The following is a 26,985-nucleotide window of genomic DNA, read 5'->3' on the forward strand; positions in this document are numbered from 1 at the left end:
ATCTATTGGAGGCAGAAGCAGTCAAGGGTACCTTAGGGTTAGGGTTAGGGTTAGGGTACGGCTTAGGGTACGGGTTCGGGTATGGGTTTGGGTATGGCGTAGGGTATGGGTTAGGGTTAGGGAAAGGGTTAGTTTGAGGGTTAGGGCTCGGTTTAGGGTTCGGGTTAAGATTAGGGTACGTGTTAGGGTTAGGGTAGGGGTTAGGGTTAGGGTACGCGTTAGGGTTAGGGTAGTTATTAAACCTATCCCACTCTCTAGATACCCTTTAGCACGTCAAGGAATATTATTTGGGGGTCCAGCCATGGAGAAGAGTTTAGACACTCGGAGAAGATAAGGAACACACCCATTATCCTAAAATCACATTAGGATTCTCTTTTTAACCTGTTCCTTAATACACTAGTGCTTAGGAAATCTATTAGAGGCAGAAGCAGTGAAGGGTAGATTAGGGTTAGGGTTAGGGTTAGGTTTAGGGTTAGGGTTAGGGTACGGCGTAGGGAACGGTTTCGGGTACGGGTTCGGGTACGGCGTAGGGTATGGGTTAGGGTTAGGGTTAGGGTTAGTTTGAGGGTTAAGGCTCGGTTTAGGGTACGGGTTAGGATTAGTGTACGTGTTAGGGTTATGGTAGAGGTTAGGGTTAGGGTACGCGTTAGGGTTAGGGTAGTTATTAAACCTATCCCACTCTCTAGATACCCCTTAGCACGTCAAGGTATATTATTTGGGGGTCCAGCCATGGAGAAGAGATTAGACACTAGGAGAAGATAAGGAACACACCCATTATCAAGAAATCACATTACGATTCTCTTTTTAACCTGTTCCTTAAAACACTAGTGCTTAGGAAATCTATTGGAGGCAGAAGCAGTCAAGGGTAGCTTAGGGTTAGGGTTAGGGTTAGGGTTAGGGTTATTGTTAGGGTAAGGCTTAGAGTACGGGTTCGGGTACGGGTTCGGGTACGGCGTTGGGTATGGGTTAGGGTTAGGGTTAGGGTTAGTTTGAGGGTTAGGGCTCGGTTTAGGGTACGGGTTAGGATTAGGGTACGTGTTAGGGTTAGGGTAGGGGTTAGGGTTAGGGTACGCGTTAGGGTTACGGTAGTTATTAAACCTATCCCACTCTCTAGATACCCCTTAGCACGTCAAGGAATATTATTTGGGGGTCCAGCCATGGAGAAGAGTTTAGACACTAGGAGAAGATAAGGAACACACCCATTATCAAGAAATCACATTAGGATTCTATTTTTAACCTGTTCCTTAAAACACTAGTGCTTAGGAAATCTATTGGAGGCAGAAGCAGTCAAGGGTAGCTTAGGGTTAGGGTTAGGGTTAGTGTTAGGGTACGGCTTAGGGTACGGGTTCGGGTACGGGTTCGGGTACGGCGTAGGGTATGGGTTAGGGTTAGGGTTAGGGTTAGTTTGAGGGTTAGGGCTCGGTTTAGGGTACGGGTTAGGATTAGGGTACGTGTTAGGGTTAGGGTAGGGGTTAGGGTTAGGGTACGTGTTAGGGTTAGTGTAGTTATTAAACCTATCCCACTCTCTAGATACCCCTTAGCACGTCAAGGAATATTATTTGGGGTTCCAGCCATGGAGAAGAGTTTAGACAATAGGAGAAGATAAGGAACACACCCATTAACAAGAAATCACATTAGGATTCTCTTTTTAACCTGTTCCTTAAAACACTAGTGCTTAGGAAATCTATTGGAGGCAGAAGCAGTCAAGGGTAGCTTAGGGTTAGGGTTAGGGTTTGGGTACGGCTTAGGGTACGGGTTCGGGTACGGATTCGGGTACGGGTTTGGGTATGGCGTAGGATATGGTTTAGGGATAGGGTTAGGGTTAGTTTGGGAGTTAGGGCTCGGTTTAGGGTACGGGTTAGGATTAGGTTACGTGTTAGGGTTAGGGTAGGGGTTAGGGTTAGGGTACGCGTTAGGATTATTGTAGTTATTAAACCTATCCCACTCTCTAGATACCCCTTAGCACGTCAAGGAATATTATTTGGGGGTCCAGCCATGGAGAAGAGTTAGACACTAGGAGAAGAAAAGGAACACACCCATTATCAAGAAATCACATTAGGATTCTCTTTTTAACCTGTTCCTTAAAACACTAGTGCTTAGGAAATCTATTGAAGGCAGAAGCAGTCAAGGGTAGCTTAGGGTTAGGGTTAGGGTTAGGGTACGGCTTAGGGTACGGGTTCGTGTACGGGTTCGGGTACGGGTTTGGGTATGGCGTAGGATAGGGGTTAGGGTTAGGGTTAGGGTTAGTTTGAGGGTTAGGGCTCGGTTTAGGGTACGGTTTAGGATTAGGGTACGTGTTAGGGTTAGGGTAGGGGTTAGGGTTAGGGTACGCGTTAGGGTTAGGGTAGTTATTAAACCTATCCCACTCTCTAGATACCCCTTAGCACGTCAAGGAATATTATTTGGGTTTCCAGCCATGGAGAAGAGTTTAGACACTAGGAGAAGATAAGGAACACACCCATTATCAAGAAATCACATTAGGATTCTCTTTTTAACCTGTTCCTTAAAACACTAGTGCTTAGGAAATCTATTGGAGGCAGAAGCAGTCAAGGGTAGCTTAGGGTTAGGGTTAGGGTTAGGGTTAGGGTTAGTGTTAGGGTACGGGTTCGGGTACGGGTTCGGGTACGGCGTAGGGTATGGGTTAGGGTTAGGGTTAGGGTTAGTTTGAGGGTTAGGGCTCGGTTTAGGGTACGGCTTAGGATTAGGGTACGTGTTAGTGTTAGGGTAGGGGTTAGGGTTAGGGTACGCGTTAGGGTTACGGTAGTTATTAAACCTATCCCACTCTCTAGATACCCCTTAGCACGTCAAGGAATATTATTTGGGGGTCCAGACATGGAGAAGAGTTTAGACACTAGGAGAAGATAAGGAACACACCCATTATCAAGAAATCACATTAGGATTCTCTTTTTAACCTGTTCCTTAAAACACTAGTGCTTAGGAAATCTATTGAAGGCAGAAGCAGTCAAGGGTAGCTTAGGGTTAGGGTTAGGGTTAGGGTACGGCTTAGGGTACGGGTTCGTGTACGGGTTCGGGTACGGGTTTGGGTACGGCGTAGGATAGGTGTTAGGGTTAGGGTTAGGGTTAGTTTGAGGGTTAGGGCTCGGTTTAGGTTACGGGTTAGGATTAGGGTACGAGTTAGGGTTAGGGTAGGGGTTAGGGTTAGGGTACGCGTTAGGGTTAGGGTAGTTATTAAACCTATCCCACTCTCTAGATACCCCTTAGCACGTCAAGGAATATTATTTGGGTGTCCAGCCATGGAGAAGAGTTTAGACACTAGGAGAAGATAAGGAACACACCCATTATCAAGAAATCACATTAGGATTCTCTTTTTAACCTGTTCCTTAAAACACTAGTGCTTAGGAAATCTATTGGAGGCAGAAGCAGTCAAGGGTAGCTTAGGGTTAGGGTTAGGGTTAGTGTTAGGGTACAGGTTCGGGTACGGGTTCGGGTACGGCGTAGGGTATGGGTTAGGGTTAGGGTTAGGGTTAGTTTGAGGGTTAGGGCTCGGTTTAGGGTACGGCTTAGGATTAGGGTACGTGTTAGTGTTAGGGTAGTGGTTAGGGTTAGGGTACGCGTTAGGGTTACGGTAGTTATTAAACCTATCCCAATCTCTAGATACCCCTTAGCACGTCAAGGAATATTATTTGGGGGTCCAGCCATGGAGAAGAGTTTAGACACTAGGAGAAGATAAGGAACACACCCATTATCAAGAAATCACATTACGATTCTCTTTTTAACCTGTTCCTTAAAACACTAGTGCTTAGGAAATCTATTGGAGGCAGAAGCAGTCAAGGGTAGCTTTGGGTTAGGGTTAGGGTTAGGGTTAGGGTTATTGTTAGGGTACGGGTTCGGGTACGGGTTCGGGTACGGCGTAGGGTATGGGTTAGGGTTAGGGTTAGGGTTAGTTTGAGGGATAGGGCTCGGTTTAGGGTACGGGTTAGGATTAGGGTACGTGTTAGGGTTAGGGTAGGGGTTAGGGTTAGGGTACGCGTTAGGGTTACGGTAGTTATTAAACCTATCCCACTCTCTAGATACCCCTTAGCACGTCAAGGAATATTATTTGGGGGTCCAGCCATGGAGAAGAGTTTAGACACTAGGAGAAGATAAGGAACACACCCATTATCAAGAAATCACATTAGGATTCTCTTTTTAACCTGTTCCTTAAAGCACTAGTGCTTAGGAAATCTATTGGAGGCAGAAGCAGTCAAGGGTACCTTAGGGTTAGGGTTAGGGTTAGGGTACGGCTTAGGGTACGGGTTCGGGTACGGGTTTGGGTATGGCGTAGGGTATGGGTTAGGGTTAGGGAAAGGGTTAGTTTGAGGGTTAGGGCTCGGTTTAGGGTTCGGGTTAAGATTAGGGTACGTGTTAGGGTTAGGGTAGGGGTTAGGGTTAGGGTACGCGTTAGGGTTAGGGTAGTTATTAAACCTATCCCACTCTCTAGATACCCTTTAGCACGTCAAGGAATATTATTTGGGGGTCCAGCCATGGAGAAGAGTTTAGACACTCGGAGAAGATAAGGAACACACCCATTATCCTAAAATCACATTAGGATTCTCTTTTTAACCTGTTCCTTAATACACTAGTGCTTAGGAAATCTATTAGAGGCAGAAGCAGTGAAGGGTAGATTAGGGTTAGGGTTAGGGTTAGGTTTAGGGTTAGGGTTAGGGTACGGCGTAGGGAACGGTTTCGGGTACGGGTTCGGGTACGGCGTAGGGTATGGGTTAGGGTTAGGGTTAGGGTTAGTTTGAGGGTTAGGGCTCGGTTTAGGGTACGGGTTAGGATTAGTGTACGTGTTAGGGTTATGGTAGAGGTTAGGGTTAGGGTACGCGTTAGGGTTAGGGTAGTTATTAAACCTATCCCACTCTCTAGATACCCCTTAGCACGTCAAGGTATATTATTTGGGGGTCCAGCCATGGAGAAGAGATTAGACACTAGGAGAAGATAAGGAACACACCCATTATCAAGAAATCACATTACGATTCTCTTTTTAACCTGTTCCTTAAAACACTAGTGCTTAGGAAATCTATTGGAGGCAGAAGCAGTCAAGGGTAGCTTAGGGTTAGGGTTAGGGTTAGGGTTAGGGTTATTGTTAGGGTAAGGCTTAGAGTACGGGTTCGGGTACGGGTTCGGGTACGGCGTTGGGTATGGGTTAGGGTTAGGGTTAGGGTTAGTTTGAGGGTTAGGGCTCGGTTTAGGGTACGGGTTAGGATTAGGGTACGTGTTAGGGTTAGGGTAGGGGTTAGGGTTAGGGTACGCGTTAGGGTTACGGTAGTTATTAAACCTATCCCACTCTCTAGATACCCCTTAGCACGTCAAGGAATATTATTTGGGGGTCCAGCCATGGAGAAGAGTTTAGACACTAGGAGAAGATAAGGAACACACCCATTATCAAGAAATCACATTAGGATTCTATTTTTAACCTGTTCCTTAAAACACTAGTGCTTAGGAAATCTATTGGAGGCAGAAGCAGTCAAGGGTAGCTTAGGGTTAGGGTTAGGGTTAGTGTTAGGGTACGGCTTAGGGTACGGGTTCGGGTACGGGTTCGGGTACGGCGTAGGGTATGGGTTAGGGTTAGGGTTAGGGTTAGTTTGAGGGTTAGGGCTCGGTTTAGGGTACGGGTTAGGATTAGGGTACGTGTTAGGGTTAGGGTAGGGGTTAGGGTTAGGGTACGTGTTAGGGTTAGTGTAGTTATTAAACCTATCCCACTCTCTAGATACCCCTTAGCACGTCAAGGAATATTATTTGGGGTTCCAGCCATGGAGAAGAGTTTAGACAATAGGAGAAGATAAGGAACACACCCATTAACAAGAAATCACATTAGGATTCTCTTTTTAACCTGTTCCTTAAAACACTAGTGCTTAGGAAATCTATTGGAGGCAGAAGCAGTCAAGGGTAGCTTAGGGTTAGGGTTAGGGTTTGGGTACGGCTTAGGGTACGGGTTCGGGTACGGATTCGGGTACGGGTTTGGGTATGGCGTAGGATATGGTTTAGGGATAGGGTTAGGGTTAGTTTGAGGGTTAGGGCTCGGTTTAGGGTACGGGTTAAAATTAGGGTACGTGTTAGGGTTATGGTAGGGGTTAGGGTTAGGGTACGCGTTAGGGTTAGGGTAGTTATTAAACGTATCCCACTCTCTAGATACCCCTTAGCACGTCAAGGAATATTATTTGGGTTTCCAGCCATGGAGAAGAGTTTAGACACTAGGAGAAGATAAGGAACACACCCATTATCAAGAAATCACATTAGGATTCTCTTTTTAACCTGTTCCTTAAAACACTAGTGCTTAGGAAATCTATTGGAGGCAGAAGCAGTCAAGGGTAGCTTAGGGTTAGGGTTAGGGTTAGGGCTAGGGTTAGGGCACGGCTTAGGGTAAGGGTTCGGCTACGGGTTCGGGTACGGCATAGGGTATGTGTTAGGTTTAGGGTTAGGGTTAGTTTGAGGGTTAGGGCTCGGTTTAGGGTACGGGTTAGGATTAGGTTACGTGTTAGGGTTAGGGTAGGGGTTAGGGTTAGGGTACGCGTTAGGATTATTGTAGTTATTAAACCTATCCCACTCTCTAGATACCCCTTAGCACGTCAAGGAATATTATTTGGGGGTCCAGCCATGGAGAAGAGTTAGACACTAGGAGAAGAAAAGGAACACACCCATTATCAAGAAATCACATTAGGATTCTCTTTTTAACCTGTTCCTTAAAACACTAGTGCTTAGGAAATCTATTGAAGGCAGAAGCAGTCAAGGGTAGCTTAGGGTTAGGGTTAGGGTTAGGGTACGGCTTAGGGTACGGGTTCGTGTACGGGTTCGGGTACGGGTTTGGGTATGGCGTAGGATAGGGGTTAGGGTTAGGGTTAGGGTTAGTTTGAGGGTTAGGGCTCGGTTTAGGGTACGGTTTAGGATTAGGGTACGTGTTAGGGTTAGGGTAGGGGTTAGGGTTAGGGTACGCGTTAGGGTTAGGGTAGTTATTAAACCTATCCCACTCTCTAGATACCCCTTAGCACGTCAAGGAATATTATTTGGGTTTCCAGCCATGGAGAAGAGTTTAGACACTAGGAGAAGATAAGGAACACACCCATTATCAAGAAATCACATTAGGATTCTCTTTTTAACCTGTTCCTTAAAACACTAGTGCTTAGGAAATCTATTGGAGGCAGAAGCAGTCAAGGGTAGCTTAGGGTTAGGGTTAGGGTTAGGGTTAGGGTTAGTGTTAGGGTACGGGTTCGGGTACGGGTTCGGGTACGGCGTAGGGTATGGGTTAGGGTTAGGGTTAGGGTTAGTTTGAGGGTTAGGGCTCGGTTTAGGGTACGGCTTAGGATTAGGGTACGTGTTAGTGTTAGGGTAGGGGTTAGGGTTAGGGTACGCGTTAGGGTTACGGTAGTTATTAAACCTATCCCACTCTCTAGATACCCCTTAGCACGTCAAGGAATATTATTTGGGGGTCCAGACATGGAGAAGAGTTTAGACACTAGGAGAAGATAAGGAACACACCCATTATCAAGAAATCACATTAGGATTCTCTTTTTAACCTGTTCCTTAAAACACTAGTGCTTAGGAAATCTATTGAAGGCAGAAGCAGTCAAGGGTAGCTTAGGGTTAGGGTTAGGGTTAGGGTACGGCTTAGGGTACGGGTTCGTGTACGGGTTCGGGTACGGGTTTGGGTATGGCGTAGGATAGGTGTTAGGGTTAGGGTTAGGGTTAGTTTGAGGGTTAGGGCTCGGTTTAGGTTACGGGTTAGGATTAGGGTACGAGTTAGGGTTAGGGTAGGGGTTAGGGTTAGGGTACGCGTTAGGGTTAGGGTAGTTATTAAACCTATCCCACTCTCTAGATACCCCTTAGCACGTCAAGGAATATTATTTGGGTGTCCAGCCATGGAGAAGAGTTTAGACACTAGGAGAAGATAAGGAACACACCCATTATCAAGAAATCACATTAGGATTCTCTTTTTAACCTGTTCCTTAAAACACTAGTGCTTAGGAAATCTATTGGAGGCAGAAGCAGTCAAGGGTAGCTTAGGGTTAGGGTTAGGGTTAGTGTTAGGGTACAGGTTCGGGTACGGGTTCGGGTACGGCGTAGGGTATGGGTTAGGGTTAGGGTTAGGGTTAGTTTGAGGGTTAGGGCTCGGTTTAGGGTACGGCTTAGGATTAGGGTACGTGTTAGTGTTAGGGTAGGGGTTAGGGTTAGGGTACGCGTTAGGGTTACGGTAGTTATTAAACCTATCCCAATCTCTAGATACCCCTTAGCACGTCAAGGAATATTATTTGGGGGTCCAGCCATGGAGAAGAGTTTAGACACTAGGAGAAGATAAGGAACACACCCATTATCAAGAAATCACATTACGATTCTCTTTTTAACCTGTTCCTTAAAACACTAGTGCTTAGGAAATCTATTGGAGGCAGAAGCAGTCAAGGGTAGCTTTGGGTTAGGGTTAGGGTTAGGGTTAGGGTTATTGTTAGGGTAAGGCTTAGAGTACGGGTTCGGGTACGGGTTCGGGTACGGCGTTGGGTATGGGTTAGGGTTAGGGTTAGGGTTAGTTTGAGGGTTAGGGCTCGGTTTAGGGTACGGGTTAGGATTAGGGTACGTGTTAGGGTTAGGGTAGGGGTTAGGGTTAGGGTACGCGTTAGGGTTACGGTAGTTATTAAACCTATCCCACTCTCTAGATACCCCTTAGCACGTCAAGGAATATTATTTGGGGGTCCAGCCATGGAGAAGAGTTTAGACACTAGGAGAAGATAAGGAACACACCCATTATCAAGAAATCACATTAGGATTCTATTTTTAACCTGTTCCTTAAAACACTAGTGCTTAGGAAATCTATTGGAGGCAGAAGCAGTCAAGGGTAGCTTAGGGTTAGGGTTAGGGTTAGTGTTAGGGTACGGCTTAGGGTACGGGTTCGGGTACGGGTTCGGGTACGGCGTAGGGTATGGGTTAGGGTTAGGGTTAGGGTTAGTTTGAGGGTTAGGGCTCGGTTTAGGGTACGGGTTAGGATTAGGGTACGTGTTAGGGTTAGGGTAGGGGTTAGGGTTAGGGTACGTGTTAGGTTAGTGTAGTTATTAAACCTATCCCACTCTCTAGATACCCCTTAGCACGTCAAGGAATATTATTTGGGGTTCCAGCCATGGAGAAGAGTTTAGACAATAGGAGAAGATAAGGAACACACCCATTAACAAGAAATCACATTAGGATTCTCTTTTTAACCTGTTCCTTAAAACACTAGTGCTTAGGAAATCTATTGGAGGCAGAAGCAGTCAAGGGTAGCTTAGGGTTAGGGTTAGGGTTTGGGTACGGCTTAGGGTACGGGTTCGGGTACGGATTCGGGTACGGGTTTGGGTATGGCGTAGGATATGGTTTAGGGATAGGGTTAGGGTTAGTTTGAGGGTTAGGGCTCGGTTTAGGGTACGGGTTAAAATTAGGGTACGTGTTAGGGTTATGGTAGGGGTTAGGGTTAGGGTACGCGTTAGGGTTAGGGTAGTTATTAAACGTATCCCACTCTCTAGATACCCCTTAGCACGTCAAGGAATATTATTTGGGTTTCCAGCCATGGAGAAGAGTTTAGACACTAGGAGAAGATAAGGAACACACCCATTATCAAGAAATCACATTAGGATTCTCTTTTTAACCTGTTCCTTAAAACACTAGTGCTTAGGAAATCTATTGGAGGCAGAAGCAGTCAAGGGTAGCTTAGGGTTAGGGTTAGGGTTAGGGTTAGGGTTAGTGTTAGGGTACGGGTTCGGATACGGGTTCGGGTACGGCGTAGGGTATGGGTTAGGGTTAGGGTTAGGGTTAGTTTGAGGGTTAGGGCTCGGTTTAGGGTACGGGTTAGGATTAGGGTACGTGTTAGTGTTAGGGTAGGGGTTAGGGTTAGGGTACGCGTTAGGGTTACGGTAGTTATTAAACCTATCCCACTCTCTAGATACCCCTTAGCACGTCAAGGAATATTATTTGGGGGTCCAGCCATGGAGAAGAGTTTAGACACTAGGAGAAGATAAGGAACACACCCATTATCAAGAAATCACATTAGGATTCTCTTTTTAACCTGTTCCTTAAAACACTAGTGCTTAGGAAATCTATTGGAGGCAGAAGCAGTCAAGGGTACCTTAGGGTTAGGGTTAGGGTTAGGGTACGGCTTAGGGTACGGGTTCGGGTACGGGTTTGGGTATGGCGTAGGGTATGGGTTAGGGTTAGGGATAGGGTTAGTTTGAGGGTAAGGGCTCGGTTTAGGGTTCGGGTTAAGATTAGGGTACGTGTTAGGGTTAGGGTAGGGGTTAGGGTTAGGGTACGCGTTAGGGTTAGGGTAGTTATTAAACCTATCCCACTCTCTAGATACCCTTTAGCACGTCAAGGAATATTATTTGGGGGTCCAGCCATGGAGAAGAGTTTAGACACTAGGAGAAGATAAGGAACACACCCATTATCCTAAAATCACATTAGGATTCTCTTTTTAACCTGTTCCTTAATACACTAGTGCGTAGGAAATCTATTAGAGGCAGAAGCAGTGAAGGGTAGCTTAGGGTTAGGGTTAGGGTTAGTGTTAGGGTTAGGGTTAGGGTTAGGGTTAGGGTTAGGGTTAGTTTGAGGGTTAGGGCTCGGTTTAGGGTACGGGTTAGGATTAGGGTACGTGTTAGGGTTAGGGTAGGGGTTAGGGTTAGGGTACGCGTTAGGGTTAGGGTAGTTATTAAACCCATCCCACTCTAGATACCCCTTAGCACGTCAAGGAATATTATTTGGGGGTCCAGCCATGGAGAAGAGTTTAGACACTAGGAGAATATAAGGAACACACCCATTATCAAGAAATCACATTAGGATTGTCTTTTTAACCTGTTCCTTAAAACACTAGTGCTTAGGAAATCTATTGGAGGAAGAAGCAGTCAAGGGTAGCTTAGGGTTAGGGTTAGGGTTAGGGTACGGCTTAGGGTACGGGTTCGGGTACGGGTTCGGGTACGGCGTAGGGTATGGGTTAGGGTTAGGGTTAGGGTTAGTTTGAGGGCTAGGGCTCGGTTTAGGGTACGGGTTAGGATTAGGGTACGTGTTAGGGTTAGGGTAGGGGTTAGGGTTAGGGTACGCGTTAGGTTTAGGGTAGTTATTAAACCCATCCCACTCTCTAGATACCCCTTAGCACGTCAAGGAATATTATTTGGGGGTCCAGCCATGGAGAAGAGTTTAGACACTAGGAGAATATAAGGAACACACCCATTATCAAGAAATCACATTAGGATTGTCTTTTTAACCTGTTCCTTAAAACACTAGTGCTTAGGAAATCTATTGGAGGCAGAAGCAGTCAAGGGTAGCTTAGGGTTAGGGTTAGGGTTAGGGTTAGGTTTAGGGATAGCTTTAGGGTACGGCTTAGGGTACGGGTTCATGTACGGGTTCGGGTACGGCGTAGGGTATGGGTTAGGGTTAGGGTTAGGGTTAGTTTGAGGGTTAGGGCTCGGTTTAGGGTACGGGTTAGGATTAGTGTACGTGTTAGGGTTAGGGTACGCGTTAGGGTTAGGGTAGTTATTAAACCTATCCCACTCTCTAGATACCCCTTAGCACGTCAAGGAATATTATTTGTGGGTCCAGCCATGGAGAAGAGTTTAGACACTAGGAGAAGATAAGGAACACACCCATTATCCTGAAATCACATTAGGATTCTCTTTTTAACCTGTTCCTTAAAACACTAGTGCTTGGGAAATCTATTGGAGGCAGATGCAGTCAAGGGTAGCTTAGGGTTAGGGTTAGGGTTAGGGTTAGGGTTAGGGTACGGCTTATGGTACAGGTTCGGGTACGGGTTCGGGTACGGCGTAGGGTATGGGTTAGGGTTAGGGTTAGGGTTAGTTTGAGAGTTAGGGCTCGGTTTAGGGTACGGGTTAGGATTAGGGTACGTGTTAGGGTTAGGGTACGCGTTAGGGTTAGGGTAGTTATTAAACCTATCCCACTCTCTAGATACCCCTTAGCCCGTCAAGGAATATTATTTGGGGGTCCAGCCATGGAGAAGAGTTTAGACACTAGGAGAAGATAAGGAACACGCCCATTATCCTGAAATCACATTAGGATTCTCTTTTTAACCTGTTCCTTAAAACACTAGTGCTTAGGAAATCTATTGGAGGCAGAAGCAGTCAAGGGTAGCTTAGGGTTAGGGTTAGGGTTAGGGTTAGGGTTAGGGTTAGGGTTAGGGTACGGCTTATGGTACGGGTTCGGGTACGGAGTAGGGTATGGGTTAGGGTTAGTGTTAGGGTTAGTTTGAGGGTTAGGGCTCGGTTTAGGGTATGGGTTAGGATTAGGGTACGTGTTAGGGTTAGGGTAGGGGTTAGGGTTAGGGTACGTGTTAGGGTTAGGGTAGTTATTAAACCCATCCCACTCTCTAGATACCCCTTAGCACGTCAAGGAATATTATTTGGGGGTCCAGCCATGGAGAAGAGTTTAGACACTAGGAGAATATAAGGAACACACCAATTATCAAGAAATCACATTAGGATTGTCTTTTTAACCTGTTCCTTAAAACACTAGTGCTTAGGAAATCTATTGGAGGCAGAAGCAGTCAAGGGTAGCTTAGGGTTAGGGTTAGGGTTAGGGTTAGGGTTAGGGTACGTCTTATGGTACGGGTTCGGGTACGGGTTCGGGTACGGCGTAGGGTATGGGTTAGGGTTAGGGTTAGGGTTAGTTTGAGGGTTAGGGCTCGGTTTAGGGTACGGGTTAGGATTAGGTTACGTGTTAGGGTTAGGGTAGGGGTTAGGGTTAGGGTACGCGTTAGGGTTAGGGTAGTTATTAAACCCATCCCACTCTCTAGATACCCCTTAGCACGTCAAGGAATATTATTTGGGGGTCCAGCCATGGAGAAGAGTTTAGACACTAGGAGAAGATAAGGAACACACCCATTATCAAGAAATCACATTAGGATTGTCTTTTTAACCTGTTCCTTAAAACACGAGTGCTTAGGAAATCTATTGGAGGAAGAAGCAGTCAAGGGTAGCTTAGGGTTAGGGTACGGCTTAGGGTACGGGTTCGGGTACGGTTTCGTGTACGGCGTAGGGTATGGGTTAGGGTTAGGGTTAGGGTTATTTTGAGGGCTAGGGCTCGGTTTAGGGTACGGGTTAGGATTAGGGTACGTGTTAGTGTTAGGGTAGGGGTTAGGGTTAGGGTACGCGTTAGGGTTAGGGTAGTTATTAAACCTATCCCACTCTCTAGATACGCCTTAGCACGTCAAGGAATATTATTTGGGGGTCCAGCCATGGAGAAGAGTTTAGACACTAGGAGAAGATAAGGAACACACCCATTATCAAGAAATCACATTAGGATTCTCTTTTTAACCTGTTCCTTAAAACACTAGTGCTTAGGAAATCTATTGGAGGCAGAAGCAGTCAAGGGTAGCTTAGGGTTAGGGTTAGGGTTAGGGCTAGGGTTAGGGCACGGCTTAGGGTAAGGGTTCGGCTACGGGTTCGGGTACGGCATAGGGTATGTGTTAGGTTTAGGGTTAGGGTTAGTTTGAGGGTTAGGGCTCGGTTTAGGGTACGGGTTAGGATTAGAGTACGTGTTAGGGTTAGGGTAGGGGTTAGGGTTAGGGTACGCGTTAGGGTTAGGGTAGTTATTAAACCTATCCCACTCTCTAGATACCCCTTAGCACGTCAAGGAATATTATTTGGGGGTCCAGCCATGGAGAAGAGTTTAGACACTAGGAGAATATAAGGAACACACCCATTATCAAGAAATCACATTAGGATTCTCTTTTTAACCTGTTCCTTAAAACACTAGTGCTTAGGAAATCTATTGGAGGCAGAAGCAGTGAAGGGTAGCTTAGGGTTAGGGTTAGGGTTAGGGTTAGGGTTAGGGTTAGCTTTAGGGTACGGCTTAGGTTACGGGTTCATGTACGGGTTCGGGTACGGCGTAGGGTATGGGTTAGGGTTACGGTTAGGGTTAGTTTGAGGGTTAGGGCTCGGTTTAGGTTACGGGTTAGGATTAGGGTACGTGTTAGGGTTAGGGTACGCGTTAGGGTTAGGGTAGTTATTAAACCTATCTCACTCTCTAGATACCCCTTAGCACGTCAAGGAATATTATTTGGGGGTCCAGCCATGGAGAAAAGTTTAGACACTAGGAGAAGATAAGGAACACACCCATTATCAAGAAATCACATTAGGATTCTCTTTTTAACCTGTTCCTTAAAACACTAGTGCTTAGGAAATCTTTTGGAGGCAGAAGCAGTCAAGGGTAGCTTAAGGTTAGGGTTAGGGTTAGGGTTAGGGTTAGGGTAAGGCTTAGGGTAAGGGTTCGGGTACGGTTTCGGGTACGGCGTAGGGTATGTGTTAGGGTTAGGGTTAGGGTTAGTTTGAGGGTTAGGGCTCGGTTTAGGGTACGGGTTAGGATTAGGTTACGTGTTAGGGTTAGGGTAGGGGTTAGGGTTAGGGTACGCGTTAGGGTTAGGGTAGTTATTAAACCTATCCCACTCTCTAGATACCCCTTAGCACGTCAAGGAATATTATTTGGGGGTCCAGCCATGGAGAAGAGTTTAGACACTAGGAGAAGATAAGGAACACACCCATTATCAAGAAATCACATTAGGATTCTCTTTTTAACCTGTTCCTTAAAACACTAGTGCTTAGGAAATCTATTGGAGGCAGTAGCAGTCAAGGTTAGCTTAGGGTTAGGGTTAGGGTTAGGGTTAGGGTTAGGGTACAGCTTAGGGTACGGGTTCGGGTACGGGTTCGGGTACGACGTAGGGTATGTGTTAGGGTTAGGGTTAGGGTTAGTTTGAGGGTTAGGGCTCGGTTTAGGGTACGGGTTAGGATTAGGGTACGTGTTAGGGTTAGGGTAGGGGTTAGGGTTAGGGTACGCGTTAGGATTAGGGTAGTTATTAAACCTATCCCACTCTCTAGATACCCCTTAGCATGTCAAGGAATATTATTTGGGGGTCCAGCCATGGAGAAGAGTTTAGACACTAGGAGAAGATAAGGAAAACACCCATTTTCAAGAAATCACATTAGGATTCTCTTTTTAACCTGTTCCTTAAAACACTAGTGCTTAGGAAATCTATTGGAGGCAGAAGCAGTCAAGGGTAGCTTAGGGTTAGGGTTAGGGTTAGGGTACAGCTTAGGGTACGGGTTCGGGTACGGCGTAGGGTATGGGTTAGGGTTAGGGTTAGGGTTAGTTTGAGGGTTAAGGCTCGGTTTAGGGTACGGGTTAGGATTAGGGTACGTGTTAGTGTTAGGGTAGGGGTTAGGGTTAGGGTACGCGTTAGGGTTAGGGTAGTTATTAAACCTATCCCACTCTCTAGATACGCCTTAGCACGTCAAGGAATATAATTTGGGGGTCCTGCCATGGAGAAGAGTTTAGACACTAGGAGAAGATAAGGAACACACCCATTATCAAGAAATCACATTAGGATTCCCTTTTTAACCTGTTCCTTAAAACACTAGTGCTTAGGAAATCTATTGGAGGCAGAAGCAGTCAAGGGTAGCTTAGGGTTAGGGTTAGGGTTAGGTTTAGTGTTAGGGTACGGGTTCGGGTACGGGTTCGGGTACGGCGTAGGGTATGGGTTAGGGTTAGGGTTAGGGTTAGTTTGAGGGTTAGGGCTCGGTTTAGGGTACGGGTTAGGATTAGGGTACGTGTTAGTGTTAGGGTAGGGGTTAGGGTTAGGGTACGCGTTAGGGTTATGGTAGTTATTAAACCTATCCCACTCTCTAGATACCCCTTAGCACGTCAAGGAATATTATTTGGGGGTCCAGCCATGGAGAAGAGTTTAGACACTAGGAGAAGATAAGGAACACACCCATTATCAAGAAATCACATTAGAATTCTCTTTTTAACCTGTTCCTTAAAACACTAGTGCTTAGGAAATCTATTGGAGGCAGAAGCAGTCAAGGGTAGCTTAGGGTTAGGGTTAGGGTTAGGGTTAGGGTTAGTGTTAGGGTACGGGTTCGGGTATGGGTTCGGGTACGGCGTAGGGTATGGGTTAGGGTTAGTGTTAGGGTTAGTTTGAGGGTTAGGGCTCGGTTTAGGGTACGGGTTAGGATTAGGGTACGTGTTAGTGTTAGGGTAGGGGTTAGGGTTAGGGTACGCGTTAGGGTTACGGTAGTTATTAAACCTATCCCACTCTCTAGATACCCCTTAGCACGTCAAGGAATATTATTTGGGGGTCCAGCCATGGAGAAGAGTTTAGACACTAGGAGAAGATAAGGAACACACCCATTATCAAGAAATCACATTAGGATTCTCTTTTTAACCTGTTCCTTAAAGCACTAGTGCTTAGGAAATCTATTGGAGGCAGAAGCAGTCAAGGGTACCTTAGGGTTAGGGTTAGGGTTAGGGTACGGCTTAGGGTACGGGTTCGGGTACGGGTTTGGGTATGGCGTAGGGTATGGGTTAGGGTTAGGGAAAGGGTTAGTTTGAGGGTTAGGGCTCGGTTTAGGGTTCGGGTTAAGATTAGGGTACGTGTTAGGGTTAGGGTAGGGGTTAGGGTTAGGGTACGCGTTAGGGTTAGGGTAGTTATTAAACCTATCCCACTCTCTAGATACCCTTTAGCACGTCAAGGAATATTATTTGGGGGTCCAGCCATGGAGAAGAGTTTAGACACTCGGAGAAGATAAGGAACACACCCATTATCCTAAAATCACATTAGGATTCTCTTTTTAACCTGTTCCTTAATACACTAGTGCTTAGGAAATCTATTAGAGGCAGAAGCAGTGAAGGGTAGATTAGGGTTAGGGTTAGGGTTAGGTTTAGGGTTAGGGTTAGGGTACGGCGTAGGGAACGGTTTCGGGTACGGGTTCGGGTACGGCGTAGGGTATGGGTTAGGGTTAGGGTTAGGGTTAGTTTGAGGGTTAGGGCTCGGTTTAGGGTACGGGTTAGGATTAGTGTACGTGTTAGGGTTATGGTAGAGGTTAGGGTTAGGGTACGCGTTAGGGTTAGGGTAGTTATTAAACCTATCCCACTCTCTAGATACCCCTTAGCACGTCAAGGTATATTATTTGGGGGTCCAGCCATGGAGAAGAGATTAGACACTAGGAGAAGATAAGGAACACACCCATTATCAAGAAATCACATTACGATTCTCTTTTTAACCTGTTCCTTAAAACACTAGTGCTTAGGAAATCTATTGGAGGCAGAAGCAGTCAAGGGTAGCTTAGGGTTAGGGTTAGGGTTAGGGTTAGGGTTATTGTTAGGGTAAGGCTTAGAGTACGGGTTCGGGTACGGGTTCGGGTACGGCGTTGGGTATGGGTTAGGGTTAGGGTTAGGGTTAGTTTGAGGGTTAGGGCTCGGTTTAGGGTACGGGTTAGGATTAGGGTACGTGTTAGGGTTAGGGTAGGGGTTAGGGTTAGGGTACGCGTTAGGGTTACGGTAGTTATTAAACCTATCCCACTCTCTAGATACCCCTTAGCACGTCAAGGAATATTATTTGGGGGTCCAGCCATGGAGAAGAGTTTAGACACTAGGAGAAGATAAGGAACACACCCATTATCAAGAAATCACATTAGGATTCTATTTTTAACCTGTTCCTTAAAACACTAGTGCTTAGGAAATCTATTGGAGGCAGAAGCAGTCAAGGGTAGCTTAGGGTTAGGGTTAGGGTTAGTGTTAGGGTACGGCTTAGGGTACGGGTTCGGGTACGGGTTCGGGTACGGCGTAGGGTATGGGTTAGGGTTAGGGTTAGGGTTAGTTTGAGGGTTAGGGCTCGGTTTAGGGTACGGGTTAGGATTAGGGTACGTGTTAGGGTTAGGGTAGGGGTTAGGGTTAGGGTACGTGTTAGGGTTAGTGTAGTTATTAAACCTATCCCACTCTCTAGATACCCCTTAGCACGTCAAGGAATATTATTTGGGGTTCCAGCCATGGAGAAGAGTTTAGACAATAGGAGAAGATAAGGAACACACCCATTAACAAGAAATCACATTAGGATTCTCTTTTTAACCTGTTCCTTAAAACACTAGTGTTTAGGAAATCTATTGGAGGCAGAAGCAGTCAAGGGTAGCTTAGGGTTAGGGTTAGGGTTTGGGTACGGCTTAGGGTACGGGTTCGGGTACGGATTCGGGTACGGGTTTGGGTATGGCGTAGGATATGGTTTAGGGATAGGGTTAGGGTTAGTTTGAGGGTTAGGGCTCGGTTTAGGGTACGGGTTAAAATTAGGGTACGTGTTAGGGTTATGGTAGGGGTTAGGGTTAGGGTACGCGTTAGGGTTAGGGTAGTTATTAAACGTATCCCACTCTCTAGATACCCCTTAGCACGTCAAGGAATATTATTTGGGTTTCCAGCCATGGAGAAGAGTTTAGACACTAGGAGAAGATAAGGAACACACCCATTATCAAGAAATCACATTAGGATTCTCTTTTTAACCTGTTCCTTAAAACACTAGTGCTTAGGAAATCTATTGGAGGCAGAAGCAGTCAAGGGTAGCTTAGGGTTAGGGTTAGGGTTAGGGCTAGGGTTAGGGCACGGCTTAGGGTAAGGGTTCGGCTACGGGTTCGGGTACGGCATAGGGTATGTGTTAGGTTTAGGGTTAGGGTTAGTTTGAGGGTTAGGGCTCGGTTTAGGGTACGGGTTAGGATTAGAGTACGTGTTAGGGTTAGGGTAGGGGTTAGGGTTAGGGTACGCGTTAGGGTTAGGGTAGTTATTAAACCTATCCCACTCTCTAGATACCCCTTAGCACGTCAAGGAATATTATTTGGGGGTCCAGCCATGGAGAAGAGTTTAGACACTAGGAGAAGATAAGGAACACACCCATTATCAAGAAATCACATTAGGATTCTCTTTTTAACCTGTTCCTTAAAACACTAGTGCTTAGGAAATCTATTGGAGGCAGAAGCAGTCAAGGGTAGCTTAGGGTTAGGGTTAGGGTTATTGTTAGGGTAAGGCTTAGGGTACGGGTTCGGGTACGGGTTCGGGTACGGCATAGGGTATGGGTTAGGGTTAGGGTTAGGGTTAGTTTGGGAGTTAGGGCTCGGTTTAGGGTACGGGTTAGGATTAGGTTACGTGTTAGGGTTAGGGTAGGGGTTAGGGTTAGGGTACGCGTTAGGATTATTGTAGTTATTAAACCTATCCCACTCTCTAGATACCCCTTAGCACGTCAAGGAATATTATTTGGGGGTCCAGCCATGGAGAAGAGTTAGACACTAGGAGAAGAAAAGGAACACACCCATTATCAAGAAATCACATTAGGATTCTCTTTTTAACCTGTTCCTTAAAACACTAGTGCTTAGGAAATCTATTGAAGGCAGAAGCAGTCAAGGGTAGCTTAGGGTTAGGGTTAGGGTTAGGGTACGGCTTAGGGTACGGGTTCGTGTACGGGTTCGGGTACGGGTTTGGGTATGGCGTAGGATAGGGGTTAGGGTTAGGGTTAGGGTTAGTTTGAGGGTTAGGGCTCGGTTTAGGGTACGGTTTAGGATTAGGGTACGTGTTAGGGTTAGGGTAGGGGTTAGGGTTAGGGTACGCGTTAGGGTTAGGGTAGTTATTAAACCTATCCCACTCTCTAGATACCCCTTAGCACGTCAAGGAATATTATTTGGGTTTCCAGCCATGGAGAAGAGTTTAGACACTAGGAGAAGATAAGGAACACACCCATTATCAAGAAATCACATTAGGATTCTCTTTTTAACCTGTTCCTTAAAACACTAGTGCTTAGGAAATCTATTGGAGGCAGAAGCAGTCAAGGGTAGCTTAGGGTTAGGGTTAGGGTTAGGGTTAGGGTTAGTGTTAGGGTACGGGTTCGGGTACGGGTTCGGGTACGGCGTAGGGTATGGGTTAGGGTTAGGGTTAGGGTTAGTTTGAGGGTTAGGGCTCGGTTTAGGGTACGGCTTAGGATTAGGGTACGTGTTAGTGTTAGGGTAGGGGTTAGGGTTAGGGTACGCGTTAGGGTTACGGTAGTTATTAAACCTATCCCACTCTCTAGATACCCCTTAGCACGTCAAGGAATATTATTTGGGGGTCCAGACATGGAGAAGAGTTTAGACACTAGGAGAAGATAAGGAACACACCCATTATCAAGAAATCACATTAGGATTCTCTTTTTAACCTGTTCCTTAAAACACTAGTGCTTAGGAAATCTATTGAAGGCAGAAGCAGTCAAGGGTAGCTTAGGGTTAGGGTTAGGGTTAGGGTACGGCTTAGGGTACGGGTTCGTGTACGGGTTCGGGTACGGGTTTGGGTATGGCGTAGGATAGGTGTTAGGGTTAGGGTTAGGGTTAGTTTGAGGGTTAGGGCTCGGTTTAGGTTACGGGTTAGGATTAGGGTACGAGTTAGGGTTAGGGTAGGGGTTAGGGTTAGGGTACGCGTTAGGGTTAGGGTAGTTATTAAACCTATCCCACTCTCTAGATACCCCTTAGCACGTCAAGGAATATTATTTGGGTGTCCAGCCATGGAGAAGAGTTTAGACACTAGGAGAAGATAAGGAACACACCCATTATCAAGAAATCACATTAGGATTCTCTTTTTAACCTGTTCCTTAAAACACTAGTGCTTAGGAAATCTATTGGAGGCAGAAGCAGTCAAGGGTAGCTTAGGGTTAGGGTTAGGGTTAGTGTTAGGGTACAGGTTCGGGTACGGGTTCGGGTACGGCGTAGGGTATGGGTTAGGGTTAGGGTTAGGGTTAGTTTGAGGGTTAGGGCTCGGTTTAGGGTACGGCTTAGGATTAGGGTACGTGTTAGTGTTAGGGTAGGGGTTAGGGTTAGGGTACGCGTTAGGGTTACGGTAGTTATTAAACCTATCCCAATCTCTAGATACCCCTTAGCACGTCAAGGAATATTATTTGGGGGTCCAGCCATGGAGAAGAGTTTAGACACTAGGAGAAGATAAGGAACACACCCATTATCAAGAAATCACATTACGATTCTCTTTTTAACCTGTTCCTTAAAACACTAGTGCTTAGGAAATCTATTGGAGGCAGAAGCAGTCAAGGGTAGCTTAGGGTTAGGGTTAGGGTTAGGGTTAGGGTTATTGTTAGGGTAAGGCTTAGAGTACGGGTTCGGGTACGGGTTCGGGTACGGCGTTGGGTATGGGTTAGGGTTAGGGTTAGGGTTAGTTTGAGGGTTAGGGCTCGGTTTAGGGTACGGGTTAGGATTAGGGTACGTGTTAGGGTTAGGGTAGGGGTTAGGGTTAGGGTACGCGTTAGGGTTACGGTAGTTATTAAACCTATCCCACTCTCTAGATACCCCTTAGCACGTCAAGGAATATTATTTGGGGGTCCAGCCATGGAGAAGAGTTTAGACACTAGGAGAAGATAAGGAACACACCCATTATCAAGAAATCACATTAGGATTCTATTTTTAACCTGTTCCTTAAAACACTAGTGCTTAGGAAATCTATTGGAGGCAGAAGCAGTCAAGGGTAGCTTAGGGTTAGGGTTAGGGTTAGTGTTAGGGTACGGCTTAGGGTACGGGTTCGGGTACGGGTTCGGGTACGGCGTAGGGTATGGGTTAGGGTTAGGGTTAGGGTTAGTTTGAGGGTTAGGGCTCGGTTTAGGGTACGGGTTAGGATTAGGGTACGTGTTAGGGTTAGGGTAGGGGTTAGGGTTAGGGTACGTGTTAGGGTTAGTGTAGTTATTAAACCTATCCCACTCTCTAGATACCCCTTAGCACGTCAAGGAATATTATTTGGGGTTCCAGCCATGGAGAAGAGTTTAGACAATAGGAGAAGATAAGGAACACACCCATTAACAAGAAATCACATTAGGATTCTCTTTTTAACCTGTTCCTTAAAACACTAGTGCTTAGGAAATCTATTGGAGGCAGAAGCAGTCAAGGGTAGCTTAGGGTTAGGGTTAGGGTTTGGGTACGGCTTAGGGTACGGGTTCGGGTACGGATTCGGGTACGGGTTTGGGTATGGCGTAGGATATGGTTTAGGGATAGGGTTAGGGTTAGTTTGAGGGTTAGGGCTCGGTTTAGGGTACGGGTTAAAATTAGGGTACGTGTTAGGGTTATGGTAGGGGTTAGGGTTAGGGTACGCGTTAGGGTTAGGGTAGTTATTAAACGTATCCCACTCTCTAGATACCCCTTAGCACGTCAAGGAATATTATTTGGGTTTCCAGCCATGGAGAAGAGTTTAGACACTAGGAGAAGATAAGGAACACACCCATTATCAAGAAATCACATTAGGATTCTCTTTTTAACCTGTTCCTTAAAACACTAGTGCTTAGGAAATCTATTGGAGGCAGAAGCAGTCAAGGGTAGCTTAGGGTTAGGGTTAGGGTTAGGGTTAGGGTTAGTGTTAGGGTACGGGTTCGGATACGGGTTCGGGTACGGCGTAGGGTATGGGTTAGGGTTAGGGTTAGGGTTAGTTTGAGGGTTAGGGCTCGGTTTAGGGTACGGGTTAGGATTAGGGTACGTGTTAGTGTTAGGGTAGGGGTTAGGGTTAGGGTACGCGTTAGGGTTACGGTAGTTATTAAACCTATCCCACTCTCTAGATACCCCTTAGCACGTCAAGGAATATTATTTGGGGGTCCAGCCATGGAGAAGAGTTTAGACACTAGGAGAAGATAAGGAACACACCCATTATCAAGAAATCACATTAGGATTCTCTTTTTAACCTGTTCCTTAAAACACTAGTGCTTAGGAAATCTATTGGAGGCAGAAGCAGTCAAGGGTACCTTAGGGTTAGGGTTAGGGTTAGGGTACGGCTTAGGGTACGGGTTCGGGTACGGGTTTGGGTATGGCGTAGGGTATGGGTTAGGGTTAGGGATAGGGTTAGTTTGAGGGTTAGGGCTCGGTTTAGGGTTCGGGTTAAGATTAGGGTACGTGTTAGGGTTAGGGTAGGGGTTAGGGTTAGGGTACGCGTTAGGGTTAGGGTAGTTATTAAACCTATCCCACTCTCTAGATACCCTTTAGCACGTCAAGGAATATTATTTGGGGGTCCAGCCATGGAGAAGAGTTTAGACACTAGGAGAAGATAAGGAACACACCCATTATCCTAAAATCACATTAGGATTCTCTTTTTAACCTGTTCCTTAATACACTAGTGCGTAGGAAATCTATTAGAGGCAGAAGCAGTGAAGGGTAGCTTAGGGTTAGGGTTAGGGTTAGGGTTAGGGTTAGGGTTAGGGTTAGGGTTACGGTTAGGGTTAGTTTGAGGGTTAGGGCTCGGTTTAGGGTACGGGTTAGGATTAGGGTACGTGTTAGGGTTAGGGTAGGGGTTAGGGTTAGGGTACGCGTTAGGGTTAGGGTAGTTATTAAACCCATCCCACTCTAGATACCCCTTAGCACGTCAAGGAATATTATTTGGGGGTCCAGCCATGGAGAAGAGTTTAGACACTAGGAGAATATAAGGAACACACCCATTATCAAGAAATCACATTAGGATTGTCTTTTTAACCTGTTCCTTAAAACACTAGTGCTTAGGAAATCTATTGGAGGAAGAAGCAGTCAAGGGTAGCTTAGGGTTAGGGTTAGGGTTAGGGAACGGCTTAGGGTACGGGTTCGGGTACGGGTTCGGGTACGGCGTAGGGTATGGGTTAGGGTTAGGGTTAGGGTTAGTTTGAGGGCTAGGGCTCGGTTTAGGGTACGGGTTAGGATTAGGGTACGTGTTAGGGTTAGGGTAGGGGTTAGGGTTAGGGTACGCGTTAGGTTTAGGGTAGTTATTAAACCCATCCCACTCTCTAGATACCCCTTAGCACGTCAAGGAATATTATTTGGGGGTCCAGCCATGGAGAAGAGTTTAGACACTAGGAGAATATAAGGAACACACCCATTATCAAGAAATCACATTAGGATTGTCTTTTTAACCTGTTCCTTAAAACACTAGTGCTTAGGAAATCTATTGGAGGCAGAAGCAGTCAAGGGTAGCTTAGGGTTAGGGTTAGGGTTAGGGTTAGGTTTAGGGATAGCTTTAGGGTACGGCTTAGGGTACGGGTTCATGTACGGGTTCGGGTACGGCGTAGGGTATGGGTTAGGGTTAGGGTTAGGGTTAGTTTGAGGGTTAGGGCTCGGTTTAGGGTACGGGTTAGGATTAGTGTACGTGTTAGGGTTAGGGTACGCGTTAGGGTTAGGGTAGTTATTAAACCTATCCCACTCTCTAGATACCCCTTAGCACGTCAAGGAATATTATTTGTGGGTCCAGCCATGGAGAAGAGTTTAGACACTAGGAGAAGATAAGGAACACACCCATTATCCTGAAATCACATTAGGATTCTCTTTTTAACCTGTTCCTTAAAACACTAGTGCTTGGGAAATCTATTGGAGGCAGATGCAGTCAAGGGTAGCTTAGGGTTAGGGTTAGGGTTAGGGTTAGGGTTAGGGTACGGCTTATGGTACGGGTTCGGGTACGGGTTCGGGTACGGCGTAGGGTATGGGTTAGGGTTAGGGTTAGGGTTAGTTTGAGAGTTAGGGCTCGGTTTAGGGTACGGGTTAGGATTAGGGTACGTGTTAGGGTTAGGGTACGCGTTAGGGTTAGGGTAGTTATTAAACCTATCCCACTCTCTAGATACCCCTTAGCACGTCAAGGAATATTATTTGTGGGTCCAGCCATGGAGAAGAGTTTAGACACTAGGAGAAGATAAGGAACACACCCATTATCCTGAAATCACATTAGGATTCTCTTTTTAACCTGTTCCTTAAAACACTAGTGCTTGGGAAATCTATTGGAGGCAGATGCAGTCAAGGGTAGCTTAGGGTTAGGGTTAGGGTTAGGGTTAGGGTTAGGGTACGGCTTATGGTACAGGTTCGGGTACGGGTTCGGGTACGGCGTAGGGTATGGGTTAGGGTTAGGGTTAGGGTTAGTTTGAGAGTTAGGGCTCGGTTTAGGGTACGGGTTAGGATTAGGGTACGTGTTAGGGTTAGGGTACGCGTTAGGGTTAGGGTAGTTATTAAACCTATCCCACTCTCTAGATACCCCTTAGCCCGTCAAGGAATATTATTTGGGGGTCCAGCCATGGAGAAGAGTTTAGACACTAGGAGAAGATAAGGAACACGCCCATTATCCTGAAATCACATTAGGATTCTCTTTTTAACCTGTTCCTTAAAACACTAGTGCTTAGGAAATCTATTGGAGGCAGAAGCAGTCAAGGGTAGCTTAGGGTTAGGGTTAGGGTTAGGGTTAGCGTTAGGGTTAGGGTTAGGGTACGGCTTATGGTACGGGTTCGGGTACGGAGTAGGGTATGGGTTAGGGTTAGTGTTAGGGTTAGTTTGAGGGTTAGGGCTCGGTTTAGGGTATGGGTTAGGATTAGGGTACGTGTTAGGGTTAGGGTAGGGGTTAGGGTTAGGGTACGTGTTAGGGTTAGGGTAGTTATTAAACCCATCCCACTCTCTAGATACCCCTTAGCACGTCAAGGAATATTATTTGGGGGTCCAGCCATGGAGAAGAGTTTAGACACTAGGAGAATATAAGGAACACACCAATTATCAAGAAATCACATTAGGATTGTCTTTTTAACCTGTTCCTTAAAACACTAGTGCTTAGGAAATCTATTGGAGGCAGAAGCAGTCAAGGGTAGCTTAGGGTTAGGGTTAGGGTTAGGGTTAGGGTTAGGGTACGTCTTATGGTACGGGTTCGGGTACGGGTTCGGGTACGGCGTAGGGTATGGGTTAGGGTTAGGGTTAGGGTTAGTTTGAGGGTTAGGGCTCGGTTTAGGGTACGGGTTAGGATTAGGTTACGTGTTAGGGTTAGGGTAGGGGTTAGGGTTAGGGTACGCGTTAGGGTTAGGGTAGTTATTAAACCCATCCCACTCTCTAGATACCCCTTAGCACGTCAAGGAATATTATTTGGGGGTCCAGCCATGGAGAAGAGTTTAGACACTAGGAGAATATAAGGAACACACCCATTATCAAGAAATCACATTAGGATTGTCTTTTTAACCTGTTCCTTAAAACACGAGTGCTTAGGAAATCTATTGGAGGAAGAAGCAGTCAAGGGTAGCTTAGGGTTAGGGTACGGCTTAGGGTACGGGTTCGGGTACGGTTTCGTGTACGGCGTAGGGTATGGGTTAGGGTTAGGGTTAGGGTTAGTTTGAGGGCTAGGGCTCGGTTTAGGGTACGGGTTAGGATTAGGGTACGTGTTAGTGTTAGGGTAGGGGTTAGGGTTAGGGTACGCGTTAGGGTTAGGGTAGTTATTAAACCTATCCCACTCTCTAGATACGCCTTAGCACGTCAAGGAATATTATTTGGGGGTCCAGCCATGGAGAAGAGTTTAGACACTAGGAGAAGATAAGGAACACACCCATTATCAAGAAATCACATTAGGATTCTCTTTTTAACCTGTTCCTTAAAACACTAGTGCTTAGGAAATCTATTGGAGGCAGAAGCAGTCAAGGGTAGCTTAGGGTTAGGGTTAGGCTTAGGGTTAGGGTTAGGGATAGGGTTAGGGTACGGGTTCGGTTACGGGTTCGGGTACGGTGTAAGGTATGGGTTAGGGTTAGGGTTAGGGTTAGTTTTAGGGTTAGGGCTCTGTTTAGGGTACAGGTTACGATTAGGGTACGTGTTAGGGTTAGGGTAGGGGTTAGGGTTATGGTACGCAGTAGGGTTAGGTTAGTTATTAAACCTATCCCACTCTCTAGATACCCCTTAGCACCTCAAGGAATATTATTTGGGGGTCCAGCCATGGAGAAGAGTTTAGACACTAGGAGAAGATAAGGAACACACCCATTATCAAGAAATCACATTAGGATTCTCTTTTTAACCTGTTCCTTAAAACACTAGTGCTTAGGAAATCTATTGGAGGCAGAAGCAGTCAATGGTAGCTTAGGGTTAGGGTTAGGGTTAAGGTTAGGGTACGGCTTAGGGTACGGGTTCGGGTACGGGTTCGGGTACGGCGTAGTGTATGGGTTAGGGTCAGGGTTAGGGTTAGTTTGAGGGTTAGGGCTCGGTTTAGGGTACGGGTTAGGATTAGGGTACGTGTTAGGGTTAGGGTAGGGGTTAGGGTTAGGGTACGCGTTAGGGTTAGGGTAGTTATTAAAACCATCCCACTCTCTAGATACCCCTTAGCACGTCAAGGAATATTATTTGGGGGTCCAGCCATGGAGAAGAGTTTAGACACTAGGAGAATATAAGGAACACACCCATTATAAAGAAATCACATTAGGATTCTCTTTTTAACCTGTTCCTTAAAACACTA

The sequence above is a fragment of the Eschrichtius robustus genome, chromosome 3, assembly GCF_028021215.1.
Source record: "Eschrichtius robustus isolate mEscRob2 chromosome 3, mEscRob2.pri, whole genome shotgun sequence".
Taxonomy (NCBI): Eukaryota; Metazoa; Chordata; class Mammalia; order Artiodactyla; family Eschrichtiidae; genus Eschrichtius; species Eschrichtius robustus.